Source organism: Rhinatrema bivittatum, chromosome 1 (genome assembly GCF_901001135.1).
Source record: "Rhinatrema bivittatum chromosome 1, aRhiBiv1.1, whole genome shotgun sequence".
Taxonomy (NCBI): Eukaryota; Metazoa; Chordata; class Amphibia; order Gymnophiona; family Rhinatrematidae; genus Rhinatrema; species Rhinatrema bivittatum.
Window position 1 is genome coordinate 346814874 of NC_042615.1, and position 17756 is coordinate 346832629.

Genomic DNA, 17756 nt, shown 5'->3' on the forward strand with positions numbered 1-17756 from the left:
AAAAGGGAAACTTTGATAAAATGAGAAAAATTGTTAGAAAAAAACTGAAAGGAGCAGCTACAAAAGTAAAAAGTGTGCAAGAGGCGTGGTCATTGTTAAAAAATACCATCCTAGAAGCACAATCCAGATGTATTCCACACATTAAGAAAGGTGGAAAGCAGGCAAAACGATTACCGGCATGGTTAAAAGGGGAGGTGAAAGAAGCTATTTTAGCCAAAAGATCGTCATTCAAAAATTGGATCCAACAGAAGAAAATAGGATAATGCATAAACGTTGGCAAGTTAAATGTAAGACATTGATAATACAGGCTAAGAGAGAATTTGAAAAGAAGTTGGCCGTAGAGGCAAAAACTCACAGTAAAAACTTTTTAAAATATATCCGAAGCAGAAAGCCTGTGAGGGAGTCAGTTGGACCGTTAGATGATCGAGGGATTAAAGGGCACTTAGAGAAGATAAGGCCATCGCGGAAAGATTAAATGATTTCTTTTCTTTAGTGTTTACTGAAGAGGATGTTGGGGAGGTACCCATACTGGAGAAGGTTTTCATGGGTAATGATTCAGATGGACTGAACCAAATCAAGGTGAACCTAGAAGATGTGGTAGACTTGATTGATAAACTGAAGAGTAGTAAATCACCTGGACCGGATGGTATACACCCCAGAGTTCTGAAGGAACTAAAAAATGAAATTTTAGTCCTATTAGTAAAAATTTGTAACCTTTCATTAAAATCATCCATTGTACCTGAAGACTGGAGGATAGCTAATGTAACTCCCATATTTAAAAAGGGCTCCAGGGGAGATCCGGGAAATTACAGACCGGTTAGTCTGACTTCAGTGCCAGGAAAAATAGTGGAAAGTGTTCTAAACATCAAAATCACAGAACATATAGAAAGACATGGTTTAATGGAACAAAGTCAGCATGGCTTTACACAAGGCAAGTCTTGCCTTACAAATCTGCTTCACTTTTTTGAAGGAGTTAATAAACATGTGGATAAAGGTGAACCGGTAGATGTAGTATACTTGGATTTTCAGAAGGCATTTGACAAAGTTCCTCATGAGAGGCTTCTAGGAAAAGTAAAAAGTCATGGGATAGGTGGCGATGTCTTTTCATTGATTACAAACTGGCTAAAAGACAGGAAACAGAGAGTAGGATTAAATGGACAATTTTCTCAGTGGAAGGGAGAGGACAGTGGAGTGCCTCAGGGATCTGTACTGGGACCCTTACTTTTCAATATATTTATAAATGATCTGGAAAGAAATACGACGAGTGAGGTAATCAAATTTGCAGATGATACAAAATTGTTCAGAGTAGTTAAATCACAAGCAGATTGTGATAAATTGCAGGAAGACCTTGTGAGGCTGAAAAATTGGGCATCTAAATGGCAGATGAAATTTAATGTGGACAAGTGCAAGGTGATGCATAAAGGGAAAAATAACCCATGCTATAGTTACACAATGTTAGGTTCCATATTAGGTGCTACAACCCAAGAAAGAGATCTAGGCGTCATAGTGGTATGAACGCCTCTTTGCCTGTCGATTTTGTACTGCGCACTAATTTTGTATATAGTTATTGTTATAGTTCAATTACTTAACATATACCCATAGCAACTAATCATAGATGTTTGTTTTATGTAAGGGCTCCTCCCAAACATTATTTATACGTTGCCTAGTTCACTATATTATCTGTTTTATGTAAGGGCTCTGCCCAATGGTTTGTGTTCACTGTAAACTGATGTGATGTGCGAACGGTCATCGGTATAAAAGAAACGTTAAATAAATAAATAAATAAATAAATAACAAATTGAAATCTTCGGTTCAGTGTGCTGCGACAGTCAAAAAAGCAAACAGAATGTTGGGAATTATTAGAAAGGGAATGCTGAATAAAACGGAAAATGTCATAATGCCTCTGTATCGCTCCATGGTGAGACCGCACCTTGAATATTGTGTACAATTCTGGTCGCCGCATCTCAAAAAAGATATAATTGCGATGGAGAAGGTACAGAGAAGGGCTACCAAAATGATAAAGGAAATGGAACAGCTCCCCTATGAGGACAGACTAAAGAGGTTAGGACTTTTCAGCTTGGAGAAGAGACGGCTGAGGGGGGATATGATAGAGGTGTTTAAAATCATGAGAGGTCTAGAACGGGTAGACGTGAATTGTTTTTTTACTCTTTCGGATAGTAGAAAGACTAGGGAGCACTCCATGAAATTAGTATGTGGCACATTTAAAACTAATCGTAGAAAGTTCTTTTTCACTCAACGCACAATTAAACTCTGGAATTTGTTGCCAGAGGATGTGGTTAGTGCAGTTAGTATAGCTGTGTTTAAAAAAGGATTGGATAAGTTCTTGGACGAGAAGTCCATTACCTGCTATTAATTAAGTTGACATATATAATAACCACCGCTATTATTAGCAACAGTAACATGGACTAGACTTAGTTTTTGGGAACTTGCCAGGTTCTTATGGCCTGGATTGGCCACTGTTGGAAACAGGATGCTGGGCTTGATGGACCCATGGTCTGACCCAGTATGGCATATTCTTATGTTCTTATAATAGATGGAAATGTGTGCCAATTTGCTTTTAAATTTTTAAACTTTTGCCACAGGATCTACTAGGGGTGTGCATTCGTATTGAACATAAATGTAAAACGCTACTTTTTTTTTTTTTTAACTTAAAAAAGTGATAAGACATAAACGATCGGATTTCCAACTTATTCAACATAGCTATGTTGAATAAGTTGGAAATCGCGATTGTTGATCCAAAATAAAAATTTAAGCCCCTCACCTTCCTTAATCCCACCCCAAAGACTTACCACAACTCCCTGGTGATCCAGCGAGGAGTGAGGACGCCATTTCTGAAAGCCTTTCCGAGGAGCACGTGACGTCGGCGCCACGTCGGAGTGACGCGGCGTCACGTGATTCCCCGCGGGTTCGCGCCGGAACGCTCGTTTGGCCCAAAAGGAACTTTTGGCCAGCTTGGGGGGGTTAGGAGGCCCCCCCAAGCTGGCCAAAAGTTCCTTTTGGGCCGAACGAGGATCCCGGAAGCGACCCCGCGGGGAATCACGTGACGTCGGCGTGACGCGGCGCCACGAGTTTCCCCGCGAGTTCCCTCCGGCACCCGCGGGGAATCACGTGACGCCGCGTCACTGCGATGTGACGCCGACGTCACGTGCTCCTTGCAAAGTTGGTCAGAAATGGCGTCCTGACCCCGCTGGACCACAGGGAGTTGTGGTAAGTCTTGGGGGGGGGGGATTAAGGAGGGTGAGGGGTTTAAATTTTTATTTGCACATATGGACATATACTCAACTCATTGAATTCTGTTTATGTCCATATTGACCACAAATGGGACCCCCTTTGGACATATGGACATATGAACTTAAACTTTTACTCTGCACATCCCTAGGATCTACCCCTGAACTGCCATCAGAAACTAGGGGGGACTGTGCCTTAAACCTTCTGACTCCTGTTGTCCAACCTTGGGGGTTGGGAAGAGGGAGATGGCAGGAGGCAACAGCACCAACAGTGCCCAGCGGTACCATAATCATAAATCCATCACTGAATAGGAAGACTTATGAGGAGAGGCTGAAAGATCTAAATATGTATTCCCTGGAAGAGAAGAGCAGGGGAGGTATGATACAGACTTTCAGATACCTGAAAGGTTTTAATGATGCACAGTCCTCAAACCTTTTCCATTAGAAAACAAATAGTAGAACTAGGGGTCACAAAATGAATCTCCAAAGGCGATGACTCAGAACCAACATCAGCAGGGCCGGCATGAGGAACAGACGGGACTAGGAGGTCACCTAGGGTGCTGGAAGTGGGCAGGGTGCTGTTGGCAGAAATGAGGGTGCCTTTTTTGAACTGCGCGAAGGAGGCATGAGAGTGGTCGCTGCATGGGAGAATGTCAAGAAGGAGGTGGAGAGATCGGTTGTGGGATATAGAGTTGTGAGCTATGGCATTTTGGGGGTTCGGAGAGAGAGAGCACCACGTGACACTATGGCATCACCGCCAAGGGCAGCTGGAGACCTTTGCACTGGTCCTGAACATCAGGAAATATTTCTTCATGGAGAGGGTGGTGGATGCCTGGAATGCCCTTCTGGAGGAAGTGGAGAAGAAGAAAATAGTAAATGAATTAAAAAAGGCATGGGATAAACATTGTGGATCCCTAAATGCTAGAGGTGGAGAAGAAAAGGAAGGCACGGGACTTACTACTCTTAACCAATTATCCTTTATGATTCTGACGTAATGGCAGCATCCCTCTCCACTTTGATGGTAGGGGGGAAAAGGGGGAATTGGATTAAGATGGCTGATATGCAGACATTAGGGAAAAAGCACAGGACTGCTTCTATAGCCAAGTCAAAGCACGTTCAAGCAGCAATGTCTGAATTATCAAGAAGGCTGTTACCCTGTAAAAATGTTGATAGCAGTAATTTTTTATGGGTTTGACAGTGCATGGTTTTGAATGTTAATATTACCAGCCTTAACATAAACCTTGGGGGTAAGCTGCACGGAGCGACAGTTACTACCATAGGAGACTTGCTGGGCAGACTAGATGGACCATTCGGTCTTTATCTGCCATCATTACTATGTTATGTTACAATGTTAGTATGACCTGGGAATCTCAACTTTGGGCCCCAGCCACCTTCCTAGGATAGAAACACTTCTTCAAGAGCACCTCTCTGTTAAGAAAGGCACTTCCTTGGTCTTTTCCTCCAGCAGCACCAGTCTACGAAAGTTTTGTTAAAACTAAGATACCTCTCAATGGGCAGCGTGGAATCTCTCTAAACATACCTACTCTACTCTGACATCACTCACAGAGGCAGAGTCTGTTAAGACCTGCTGATCCTACTAGGGACATGCTTTCATTTTTAACAACATAGACAATGTCAATGACACTGCCTATTTTGTTTTATATTGAGGTCCATATTCAAAAGCCATTTAGACAGATAACATAATAGTTCCCCCTCTAAATGCCTTACTCGGCTATATTTAGTGCGCATTAAATAAAAAGTAGGGCACACTAAATGAAAAAATGTTAAAATGAAAGAAAACCTAATGAAACCAAAAACAAAAAAGAGCGCAAAAAACCAAAACGAAATGAAATGAAAGTTTTATTGATGCACACGCCTAGCAACTACACTTATAAAGAACAAATTTGGGGTTCCCTTACAAACGTACAAATGGAAATGAGAACATGAACATAGAGAATAGCCATTGCTTGTTGCCAGCATTAGTAGCTTGAGATCTACTTAATGTTTGGGTACTTGTGACTTGGATTGGCCACTGTTGGAAACAGGATGCTGGGCTTGATGCACCCTTGGTCTGACCCAGTATGGCATTTTCTTATGTTCTTACCCCCTTCCATTGTAAATGCTTCTCTTGGTTTGAGAGTACCTCTCTTTGTTAAAGGAGGCAGATATTTATAACGTAAAAAAGTTATTATTTAACAACAGTTTCTTGTATTAGGGGATTGTAGTGAACAGGATTTGAAATGGAATACAATAGACTTTGGCAACCAATAGATGGCAGCAGAAGGCTAAACTTTGTAGATGATTATAGGTGAGATGTTCCATTAATTTACTGTAACAATCATAACTGCAATTTATTTTTTACAATTTCTGTTATAGCAAGGAACACTTATTATTACGTAAACTACTTAAATAACTGCAAATATCCTTTTGGGATCTTTAGGGAAAATATGCTTCATATAGTAATGTTTTTGTGGTAAATTTTCTCTGAGTCTAAATCAAAATCTGAATTACTTATGCCAGGGATTTTGTAGTAGATGACCAGACTGTATTGTGGAGTTCAGCAGCAAGAATTCTTCAATGCTATGGCTTTGTAGCTATCCTATCAATCTTTTTTCTTCCTTCTCCTAGTATATGTGTGTGTATCTGCTGGCTTCTGGCTCTCTGCTGAGCTCTTTCTGTCATGGTCAGTTCATGCATGGATCTGTTGGGCCTTTAAATCTGCTGTGTGTATGGATCTTCTTTGTGCGAATCTTCTAGTCTCTGCCTTCTGTGTGAATCTTCTTACGGTATCTTGTGGGACTGCAGCAATGTTTAGTGATCTCATGCAAGTGCAGGCATTGTTTGAGAAGTCTATAGATGGAGATGTGTTGCTCCGGGAGGTGGACCCTTGGCCTGGTGTAGGATTGGTAGGCTCCCTGGTCGGACCAAGAGAGCGCCTGCCACCAGGAGGCGGGGCACAGGAGGAGACAGAGGCTAGCTGGAGCTTCACCAGTAGCAACCCGGGGTTCCCTTAGGTTGAGCCCTTGGTTACCAGGGCAGCCTGGTCTTAGGTGGGCCTCACAGGATCTCCGAGAGATGACGTTCAGGGGTGTGCCCACCACGAACAAGGGTGCGTGGTCGATGTTCAGGCTAGGAAGTCCAGGAGCTAGAGAAGGCCAGAACAGAGTTTCTGAATGTAGAGCGAGGATCAAGGCCAAAGTCAAGGATAGCGTAGTCTGCCAAAACAGGGGTCAATACCAGTGGTCAGTCCGTGGATAGTCAGTCAGGCAAAGGTCAAGTTCCAGGCAGCGGTCAGACATGGTTAGTGGTCAGGTAGAGGTCAGTTCCAGGCAGCGTGCAGACGTGGTCAGTGCACAGGCAGAGGTCAGTTCCAGGCAGAGTGAAGACAAGGTCAGTGGACAGGCAGAGGTCAGTTCCAGGCAGTGTACAGACGTGGTTGAAGAAACAGGCAAAGGTCAAATCCAGGCGGCGGTCAAACGTGGTCAAGTAACAGGCAGAGGTCAGTACCGAGAAGACAGTCCAAATGGTATTACCTGGGGAGATGAAGGTACAGGAGGACGCTGGAACAGAAGGACACTGGAACAGGAGACTGGAACAAGACACTGGAACGCAGGAAGGAAAATTTGCTATCACAACGTGATCGACGCGATTGCCAAGGCAAGGATCGTGGGTCTGAGCCCTGCCTTATATACCATGGATCAGGAGCTCCATTGTGAGACCTGTAATACAGCCGGAGCTGCAGCGGGTTGGGGAGAGCGACGGGGACAGCCGGGACCTGCAGTGGAAGAGAGGCCTGCGCTCGTGGACGGCCGAGAGAGGTGAGCAGGCCCGGCTGCGGAGTGAACACGGCCGGGAAGCACAACAGTATCCCCCTTTCTAGGTTCCCCCTTACCGGCCTTGGTTTGTCAGGGTGGTCTCTGTGGAAATCCTGGAGGAGTTGTTTGTCATAGATGTGGTGGGAGGGCTCCCACGAGTTCTCCTCAGGCCCGAAGCCCTCCCACGACAGGAAATACTCCCAATGGCCGTGTCTTTTCCAGACGTCTAAGACTTCTCGTACTTGTAGTGTTTCTTCTGGTTCCGCAGAGACTTGTGGAGGAGGAGGAGCCTTACGCGAAGGCCATGAGAGAACGAGGGGTTTCAGTAAAAAAACATGAAAAGTATTGTGGATACCCATTGAACTTGGAAGTTGGAGTTGGTACGTTTCTGCTCCGACACGGCGGAGGACTGGGAATGGCCCAATGAACTTAGGTGCCAGTCGCTGAGAGGGTAATCGCAATCTGATATGTTTGGTGCTCAACCATACTTTCTGGCCTGGTCAAAAAAGTGGGGCTGACGGTCGATGGGTATCAGCAACTCTTTTTGAATGCTCGGCGGCCTGGGCTAGATGTTCCTTGACTTGGTTCCATACGAGTCGGATAGCTTGTGCTTTGAACTGAGCCACTGGCGAAGGCACGGAGAGAGGCACTGGCAGAGGCAAATGTGGTTGGCGGCCAAATACCATGGAGAACGGAGAGACATCGGTGGCAGTAGCAATGTGCGTGTTGTGTGACAACTCGGCCCAGGGTAACAGGTCGGCCCAGTTATCCTGCTGGTCATTTGCATAAGACCGTAGGAAGGTCTTCAGCATATGGTTGGTTCTCTCCACTTGGCCATTTGCCTGAGGGTGGTAGGCCGATGTGAAGTTCAGAGTGATATTGAACTTCTTGCACAGTGGTCACCAGTACTTAGCGGCAAATTGCGGCCCTCTGTCTGAAATTATTTCCTTGGGCAGGCCGTGTAAGCGGAAGACGTGTTTCAGGAACAACTTGGAGAGTTCTGGAGCTGATGGAAGGTTCCGCAGAGGGATAAAGTGGCCCATCTTAGAGAAGTGGTCAATGATGACCCAGAAGACGGTGTTATCTTGAGATGGAGGCAGGTTGGTAATAAAATCAGTTGATATACTTGACCAAAGTTTGGTGGGTGCTGGAAGCGGTTGGAGAAGTCCCCATGGTCGACCAGTTGAGGGCTTCTGTTGAGCACAGATAGGACAAGATTCAACATAGTTGCAGGAATCTTTTACCATACTGGGCCACCAATAAAACCTCAACATCTCAAGGGTTCTGGCTCAGCCAGGATGTCCAGCTAGCTTTGAGTCATGGTCCCAGTGGAGTACACACTCACGTAGTCGGTGTGGGACAACCGTTTTTCCAGTGGGTACCATGGTGGTAACCACGAGAGACACACAGGCTGGATTGATAATGTGTCTTGGGATGTCTGGTGTGTCCTCTGATTTGAGGGAGCGTGAGAGTGCATCTGCGCGGAGGTTCTTCAATGCTGGCCAGTAGCGCAGCTCGAAATTGAATCGTTCGAAGAACAATACTGTGATAGAGTATATGACAGAGAGCCTCAGACTGCCTTAACGGACCGGCTCCAGCTATCTGGACAGGTCCACCTTAAGACAGACAGGGAAGGGATACTCGGGTGGGGGCATTTCCCTGAGGTAAGGGATACAAAGGTGAGGCCCTGAGAGAGTTAGAGAGGCCCTAGGGAGAAGAAGGAAGCTGTAATGGAGTGCTGTCCTCTTTTGGAAAAACTGTTCTTACATTGTCAGTCTGCTGAGGTAAGCAGCCATTTTGATTCTGTCTTGCTGAACTTTTTGTAATTAAACTGTTGAAAAGCAGAACAGACTCTAGCCTGGTCTGTTCTCTGACCTTCTCCTGTCTTAGACTGCTCCAAGGGCATCACAAACGCCCATCGGGCTTGTCTTGGGTTCAATAGTTGGCTTCTTTGAGATGTTCAAGATTTTTATGATCTGTGAATATGGTAAACTTGTGTTGTGCTCCTTCCAACCATGGGTGCCACTATTTGAGTGCAAGCTTGACGGCTAAGAGTTCACGGTCTCCAATCATATAATTCTGCTCTGTGGGTGAGAATTTATGGGAATAGAAGGAGCATGGTACCAATGTACCTTAGGAGGAGTACTGACTCAACACTGCCTCAGCTCCGATGACGGATGTGTCGACCTCAAAGAATGGGCAGTTTGGGTCTGGATGTCATAGATAGGGACCAGAACAAAAAGCCTCTTTTAATGCTGGTCAAAAAGAAGCTAAAGACTTGGCTATTTAGCCAAGCGTTCCTTGATAGCTAAGAGCCGATGAATAGAGCGTTACAGACGCTGGTCCACCAATCCCACTGTAAATATGTTTTGAACTGTATATGCTTTGAATTGTATTTCTTTTTGCTAATCATGTTTTGAATTGCATTCCACTGGGTTCTCTGTAAGTTTCAGTTTCAACCATTGTTTCAATGTATTCGCCCCTGAGGCGACAGTTCAGTTCTCTGTAAACCGGTGCGATATGTATTCTATACAGGAACATCGGTATATAAAAATTAAAAATAAATAAATAAATGCGTGGAATGCAGCTTCAGCCTTGGGACTCCAAACCCGGAGATTGGTTCCTTTTCTGGTCATAGCAGTGAGTGGAGCAGCTAACGTGGAGTAGTTAGCGATAAAACTTCTATAATAGTTCGTGAATCCGAGGAATCTTTGTAAGGCTTGGAGGCCTACTGGCTGGGGCAGTCACAAATCCCTTGAAGCTTTTCTGGATCCATAGTAAATCTTCGATCGGAGATGATATATCCCAGGAAGGGCAGTCAGTTCTATTCAAAGATGCACTTTTCCAGTTTTGCGTAGAGATGATTCTCTCTGAGGTGTTGAAGAACTGTCCTGATGTGAGTGCGATGGGTCTTCAGGTCCTTTGAAAAGATCAGGATGTCATCTAGATATACAACTACAAATGAATAAAGTAGATCTCGGAGGATATCATTTATCAGGTGTTGAAAGACCGCAGGGGCATTACAAAGGCCGAAAGGCATCACTATGTACTTGTAGTGGCCATCCCTGCTTTTGAAAGCAGTCTTCCAAATGTCCTCAGGCTGGATATGTACAAGAACATAAGAACATAAGAAAATGCCATACTGGGTTAGAGCAAGGGTCCATCAAGCCCAGCATCCTGTTTCCAACAGTGGCCAATCCAGGCCATAAGAACCTGGCAAGTACCCAAAAATTAAGTCTATTCCATGTTACCATTGCTAATGGCAGTGGCTATTCTCTAAGTGAACTTAATAGCAGGTAATGGACTTCTCCTCCAAGAACTTATCCAATCCTTTTTTAAACACAGCTATACTAACTGCACTAACCACATCCTCTGGTAACAAATTCCAGAGTTTAATTGTGCGTTGAGTAAAAAAGAACTTTCTCCGATTAGTTTTAAATGTGCCCCATGCTAACTCCATGGAGTGCCCCCTAGTCTTTCTACTATCCGAAAGAGTAAATAACCGATTCACATCTACCCGTTCTAGACCTCTCATGATTTTAAACACTTCTATCATATCCCCCCTCAGTCGTCTCTTCTCCAAGCTGAAAAGTCCTAACCTCTTTAGTCTTTCCTCGTAGGGAAGTTGTTCCATTCCCCTTATCATTTTGGTAGCCCTTCTCTGTACCTTCTCCATCACAATTATATCTTTTTTGAGATGCGGCGACCAGAATTGTACACAGTATTCAAGGTGCGGTCTCACCATGGAGCGATACAGAAGCATTATGACATTTTCCGTTTTATTTCACCATTCCCTTTCTAATAATTCCCAACATTCTGTTTGCTTTTTGACTGCCGCAGCACACTGAACCGACGATTTCAATGTGTTATCCACTATGACACCTAGATCTCTTTCTTGGGTTGTAGCACCTAATACGGAACCCAACATTGTGTAACTATAGCATGGGTTATTTTTCCCTATATGCATCACCTTGCACTTATCCACATTAAATTTCATCTGCCATTTGGATGCCCAATTTTCCAGTCTCAGAAGGTCTTCCTGCAATTTATCACAATCTGCTTGTGATTTAACTACTCTGAACAATTTTGTGTCATCTGCAAATTTGATTATCTCACTCGTCGTATTTCTTTCCAGATCATTTATAAATATATTGAAAAGTAAGGGTCCCAATACAGATCCCTGAGGCACTCCACTGTCCACTCCCTTCCACTGAGAAAATTGTCCATTTAATCCTACTCTCTGTTTCCTGTCTTTTAGCCAGTTTGCAATCCACGAAAGGACATCACCACCTATCCCATGACTTTTTACTTTTCCTAGAAGCCTCTCATGAGGAACTTTGTCAAACGCCTTCTGAAAATCCAAGTATACTATATCTATTGGTTCACCTTTATCCACATGTTTATTAACTCCTTCAAAAAAGTGAAGCAGATTTGTGAGGCAAGACTTGCCCTCGGTAAAGCCATGCTGTCTTTGTTCTATTAAACCATGTCTTTCTATATATTCTGTGATTTTTATGTTTAGAACACTTTCCACTATTTTTCCAGGCATTGAAGTCAGGCTAACCGGTCTGTAGTTTCCCGGATCACCCCTGGAGTACTTTTTAAATATTGGGGTTACATTTGCTATCCTCCAGTCTTCAGGTACAATGGATGATTTTAATGATAAGTTACAAATTTTTACTAATAGGTCTGAAATTTCATTTTTTAGTTCCTTCAGAACTCTGGGGTGTATACCATCTGGTCCGGGTGATTTACTACTCTTCAGTTTGTCAATCAGGCCTACCACATCTTCTAGGTTCACCGTGATTTGATTCAGTCCATCTGAATCTTTACCCATGAAAACCTTCTCCATTACGGGTACCTCCCCAACATCCTCTTTAGTAAATACCGAAGCAAAGAAATCATTTAATCTTTCCGCGATGGCCTTATCTTCTCTAAGTGCCCCTTTAACCCCTCGATCATCTAACAGTCCAACTGACTCCCTCACAGGCTTTCTGCTTCGGATATATTTAAAAAAGTTTTTACTGTGAGTTTTTGCCTCTACAGCCAACTTCTTTTCAAATTCTCTCTTAGCCTGTCTTATCAATGTTTTACATTTAACTTGCCAATGTTTATACTTTATCCTATTTTCTTCTGTTGGATCCTTCTTCCAATTTTTGAATGATTGTATGCCCCTCGTAGATCCAGCTTTGTGAAGATCTGGGTCCCTTGCAGGTGATCAAACAATTCACTGATGAGGGGCAATGGATAGCGATCCTTTCGGGTGATGGCATTAAGCCCACGATAGTCGATACATGGGCGTAATCCTCTGTCTTTCTTTTTGACAAAGAAGAAGCCCGCTCCTGCCGGAAAGTCAGAAGGCCTGATGAACCCTTTCTCTAGGTTCTCTTTGATATACTCTGACATCGTTTGAGTCTCAGGAAGTGAGAGTAGATAGGTTCTGCCTTTGGGAGGCATGGTGCTTGGCAGGAGCTTGATAGGGCAATTAGACTTTCGGAGTGGAGGCAGTGAGTCAGCTTTTTGCTTTGAGAAGTCGTCCTCGAAATTACCATCTGTTCAAACAAATGGTAATGGAACTCACGAGGGAGGAGCTATACTCGATTTAGTGCTTACTAATGGAGATAATGTCTCTGATGTCCAGGTGGGTGCCCACCTCAGCACCAGTGATCATCAAAAAGTATGGTTTCATATCACAAATAGGATACGGAGAAGTAACAGGAAGACCCGAGTTTTGCAGTTCAAAAACACAAACTTTGATGAAATGAGGAAGTATCTGGAAGAAGAACTAGAAGGATGGCAGAACAACGTAGATGTGGAACAACAATGGACCAAAATAAAAGGAGCAATTACCAAGGCAACTAATCTATATGTCAGAAAAGTAAAGAAAAGCAAAAGAAAAATGAAACCTATATGGTTCTCAAAGGAAGTGGCTGACAAAATAAAAGCTAAAAAAACAGCGTTCAAGAAATATAAAGGATCCCAAAAGGAGGAGCACAAGGAAGAATATCTGATGGAACTGAGAGAGACGAAGAAAGTAATCAAGATAGCAAAAAATCAAGCGGAAGAAAGGATTGCCAAAGAGGTAAAGCGAGGTGACAAAACATTTTTCAGATACATCAGAGAAAGGAGAAAAGCTCCAAGTTGTATAGTGAAATTGAAAGGTGAAAAGGATCAATGTGTGGAGAGAGATAAAGAAAAGGCAGAAATATTAAACAAATACTTTAGTTCTGTGTTCACTAAAGAGGACCCTGGAGAAGGACCATCGCTAGTTAACAAGAAACTGGAGGGGAGTGGAGTAGATGTAACTCCGTTTACAGAAGAGAATATATGGGAAGAGCTAGGAAAAATAAAAGTGGACAAAGCCATGGGACCCGATGAGGTCCATCCCAAGATACTGAGGGAGCTTAGATATGTACTGGTGAGTCCACTGAGTGACCTGTTCAACAGATCCCTAGAAACGGGAGTGGTACCGAGTGATTGGAGAAGAGTGGTGGTGGTCCCGCTTCACAAGAGTGGGAGCAGAGAGGAGGCTGGAAACTACAGGCTGGTTAGCCTCACCTCGGTGGTGGGAAAGGTAATGGAGTCACTTCTGAAAGAAAGAATAGTGAACTACCTACAGTCGGAAGAACTGCTGGACCAGAGGCAGCATGGATTCACCAGGGTAAGGTCCTGTCAACAAATTTGATTGCCTTTTTCGAGTGGGTGACTAGGGAATGGGATAGAGGAAGAGTGATCAATGTCATCTACTTGGATTTCAGCAAAGCTTTTGATACGGTCCCACACAGGAGGTTTGTGAATAAAATGAGAAGCTTGGGAATGGGTGCCAAGATGGTGGCCTGGATTGCAAACTGTTTGATGGACAGAAGACAATGTGTGACGGTAAATGGAACTTTCTCTGAAGAGAGAGCGGTGTTAAGGGGAGTCCTGCAAGGATCGATGTTGGGACTGGTCCTGTTCAATATCTTTGTGAGCGACATTGCGGACAGGATAGAAGGTAAGGTTTGTCTTTTTGTGGATGATACTAAGATCTGCAACAGAGTGGACACGCCGGAAGGAGTGGAGAGAATGAGACGTGACTTAAGGAAGCTGGAAGAGTGGTCAAAGATATGGCAGCTGAGATTCAATGCCAAGAAGTGCAGAGTCATGCATATGGGAAGTGGAAATCCGAAAGAATTGTATTTGATGGGAGGTGAAGGACTGATGTGCACGGAGCAGGAGAGAGACCTTGGGGTGATAGTGTCTAACGATCTGAAGTCGGCGAAACAATGTGACAAGGCGATAGCTAAAGCCAGAAGAATGCTGGGCTGCATAGAGAGAGGAATATCTAGTAAGAGAAAGGAAGTGATGATCCCCTTGTACAGGGCCTTGGTGAGGCCCCACCTGGAGTACTGTGTTCAGTTCTGGAGACCGTATCTCCAAAGGGCAGAAACAGGATGGAGGTGGTCCAGAGAAGGGCAATCAAAAAGGTGGATGGTCTTCATAAAATGACTTGTGAGGAGAGATTAAAGAACCTAAATATGTACACCCTGGAGGAAAGGAGGAGGAGCAGAGGAGATATGATACATACTTTCAGATATCTGAAAGGTTTTAATGATTCATGGTCAACATCAAACCTTTTACAAAAAAAAAAAAAATCAATAGAACTAGGGGTCACGATTTGAAGCTCCAGGGAGGAAGACTCAGAACCAATGTCAGGAAGTATTTCTTCACAGAGAGAGTGGTGGATGCCTGGAATACCCTTCCGGAGGAAGTGGTGAAGACTAAAATTGTGAAAGATTTCAAAGCGGCGTGGGATAACCACTATGGATCCATAAAGGCTAGAGGATGGGAATGAAGAGTAGAGCCATGTGGGTGGCTTGTTGGAATGTTTACTACCTGGTGATTACTACCCTTACTCAAAAAATTGGGATGTGAATCGTTTTTTGACGATTTAAAAAAAATTGTCAGATATTTTTTAAATCGTCAAAAATCGTTAGAGTCGCGATACAATAGAAATTCCCCCGATTTATCATGAAAAATCGTAAATCGGGGGAGGGCGGGAAAACCGGCACACCAAAACAACCCTAAAACCCACCCGACCCTTTAAAACAAATCCCCCACCCTCCCGAACCCCCCCAAAATGTTTTAAATTACCTGGTGGTCCAGTGGGGAGGGTCCCGGCGCGATCTCCCGCTCTCGGGCCATCGGCCCCTATGACATAGTGAGGGCAAAGGGCCGTCGGCCCCTATGACATAGTGAGGGCAAAGGTAGCGCCGGCGCCATTTTGAATACTGGCAATACGGCCTGAGTGCAGGAGGTCGCTCCCGGACCCCCGCTGGACTTTTGGCAAGTCTTGTGGGGTTCAGGAGGCCCCCCAAGCTGGCCAAAAGTCCATGGGGGTCCAGCGGGGGTCTGGGAGTGATCTCCTGCACTCAGGCCGTATTGCCAATATTCAAAATGGCACCGGCGCTACCTTTGCCCTGTCAGATGGTAAGGGCAAAGGGCCATCGGCGCCATTTTTATTAATGCAGCCGATAGCCTGAGAGCGGGAGATCGCTTCCCGTGCTCCCGCTGGACCACCAGGTAATTTTAAAACCTTTTTTGGGGGTTTGGGAGGGTGTTTTGATTATTGGATCAGGCGCAGCCGATAATCAGAACTCAAATCGGACTGGGCGATAAAAATTTTAAGATTTGGATCGGAACCGGAACCGATCAGATTCCGGTTCCGATTCACATCTCTATAAAAAATCCCTTGCACGGTTATTGCAACCCCAACATTGCTCTCTGCTTCAACGGCAAAGGGAAATGTGGAAAAAAGGACTTGCATTCAGATAACAACCAAAAAGGACTGAACTACACAATCTGGGTAAACAAATAAGTGTGGGGGTAGCTTTTTTATTACGGCAGTTACTACCCTAAATCAATTAAGCCTGATACATCACTCGAATGCATACACAGCGTTGCTCTCTGCTTCTACGGCAGGGGTAATGTGGAAAAGAGGATTAGCATTCAGACAACAACCAACAAGGACTAAACTTCATAATCTGGGTAAACAAATAAGCGTGGGGGTAGCTTGCTTATTACAGTGGTTACTACCCTAAACCAATTAAGCCTGATACATCACTTTGAATACATATACAGTGCTGCTCTCTGCTTCTATGGCAGGGGGAAAAAAAAGTAGAAAACAGGATTTACATTCAGGCAACAACCAACAAGACATCGATCTGTGCAGTCTGGGTGAACAAGCATAGAGGTAGCTTGCTTGATGCGGTGGTTACAATCCTTAAACATAAGCCTTATGCTCACCTTTGATGCAACTCCAACATTACTCTCTGCATCAATGACAGGAGATGGCAGGAAATTTGAATCAAACAGTTACCAACAAGCGCCCTGATGTTGGTGGTTGGGGAAACAGATAAGCATGGGAAAATAAGAGTTGAAGCTTGCTGCGCAGACTGGATGGGCCGATTGGTCTTTTTCTGCCGTCATTTCTATGTTTCTGTATATGTTTCTATGAAATCAGAGTACTGAGCAGGTAGACCGGTGAGAGTTGTAGTCTTCAAGACAGTAACTGCTGGGGACACTTGTTTCAAGCAGTGTTTCTGGCATTGAGGACCCCACTGAACCAGCTGGAGGGATTGCCAGTCAAATTGGGGTCCATGTGCCTGGAGCCAGGGAAGTCCTAGGATGACTGGGTGTGTGGAATGTTTCAAGATGTACAAGGATATTTCTTCCTCATGGAGGGTTCCTATGGTGAGGCAGAAGGCCACTGTGCGATGCGTGATGCATCCGGGGAGATGTTTCCCTTGGATTGATGCATTGCTGAGAGGCACCTCTAGGGGTTGCAGGGGAACTTTCAAGAGGGTGACGATGTCGTCCATGATGAAGCTGCCACTTGCTCCCGTATCAATAAGAGCAGTGGTGGCGAAGGAACGGGATTCTATGGTGAGAGAGACTGGAAGTAAAAATTGGGGGCCAGTGACTGTAGTGCCCAAGCTCGGGACCCCCGCTGGGCTCAGGCTTTGAAGTTTTCCGGGCGGGCCCGTCAAGACTGCCACAGGTGTCTGGAGGCACTGCAGTATAAGCAGAGGCTTTGCTTCTTGTGCCAAAGACGCTCTTCAGGAGACAGTCGCCCACGGTTGATTTGCATGGGTTCTTCTGAGATGGAGGTGGTGCCGGTAGAGCCTTCAACAGAGGGCTTGGGGCACGTGCTGGGCGTTGAGCAGGAGGCTGGGATGCTTTCAATTCTTGGGGCCGTTGCTGGAGGCGATGGTCGATTCTCCCAGCAATGAAGGCTGAAGAGTAAATTGCATGAAGCACTGGTTGAGGAAGCCTTGACAGAGGCATGGATCCCCATTGAAATGAGGAGGAGCTGGCAGAGCCAGTGATGCCCTCGGTAGCAGGGTAGAAGTTAGACCTATGGGATTAGCCATTACTGCATCCTACAATTGAGAGCAGAGCTCTTCTACTGAAGATACTAGAGTTTCCAGAGCTCATCGTTGCTCTTAGACAGTTGCGGCCAGACCCCAGATGGTCCATATGGCGGGAGACTCCGCCGAATCCCTGGCCTTGGCAACCTGTTGTGCCAGGAGGTGGACCATTGGCCTGGTGCAGGATTGGTAGGCTCCCTGGTCGGATCCAGAGAGCACCTGCCACTAGGAGGTGGAGCACAGGAGGAGACAGAGGCTAGCTGGAGCTTCACCAATAGCAACCC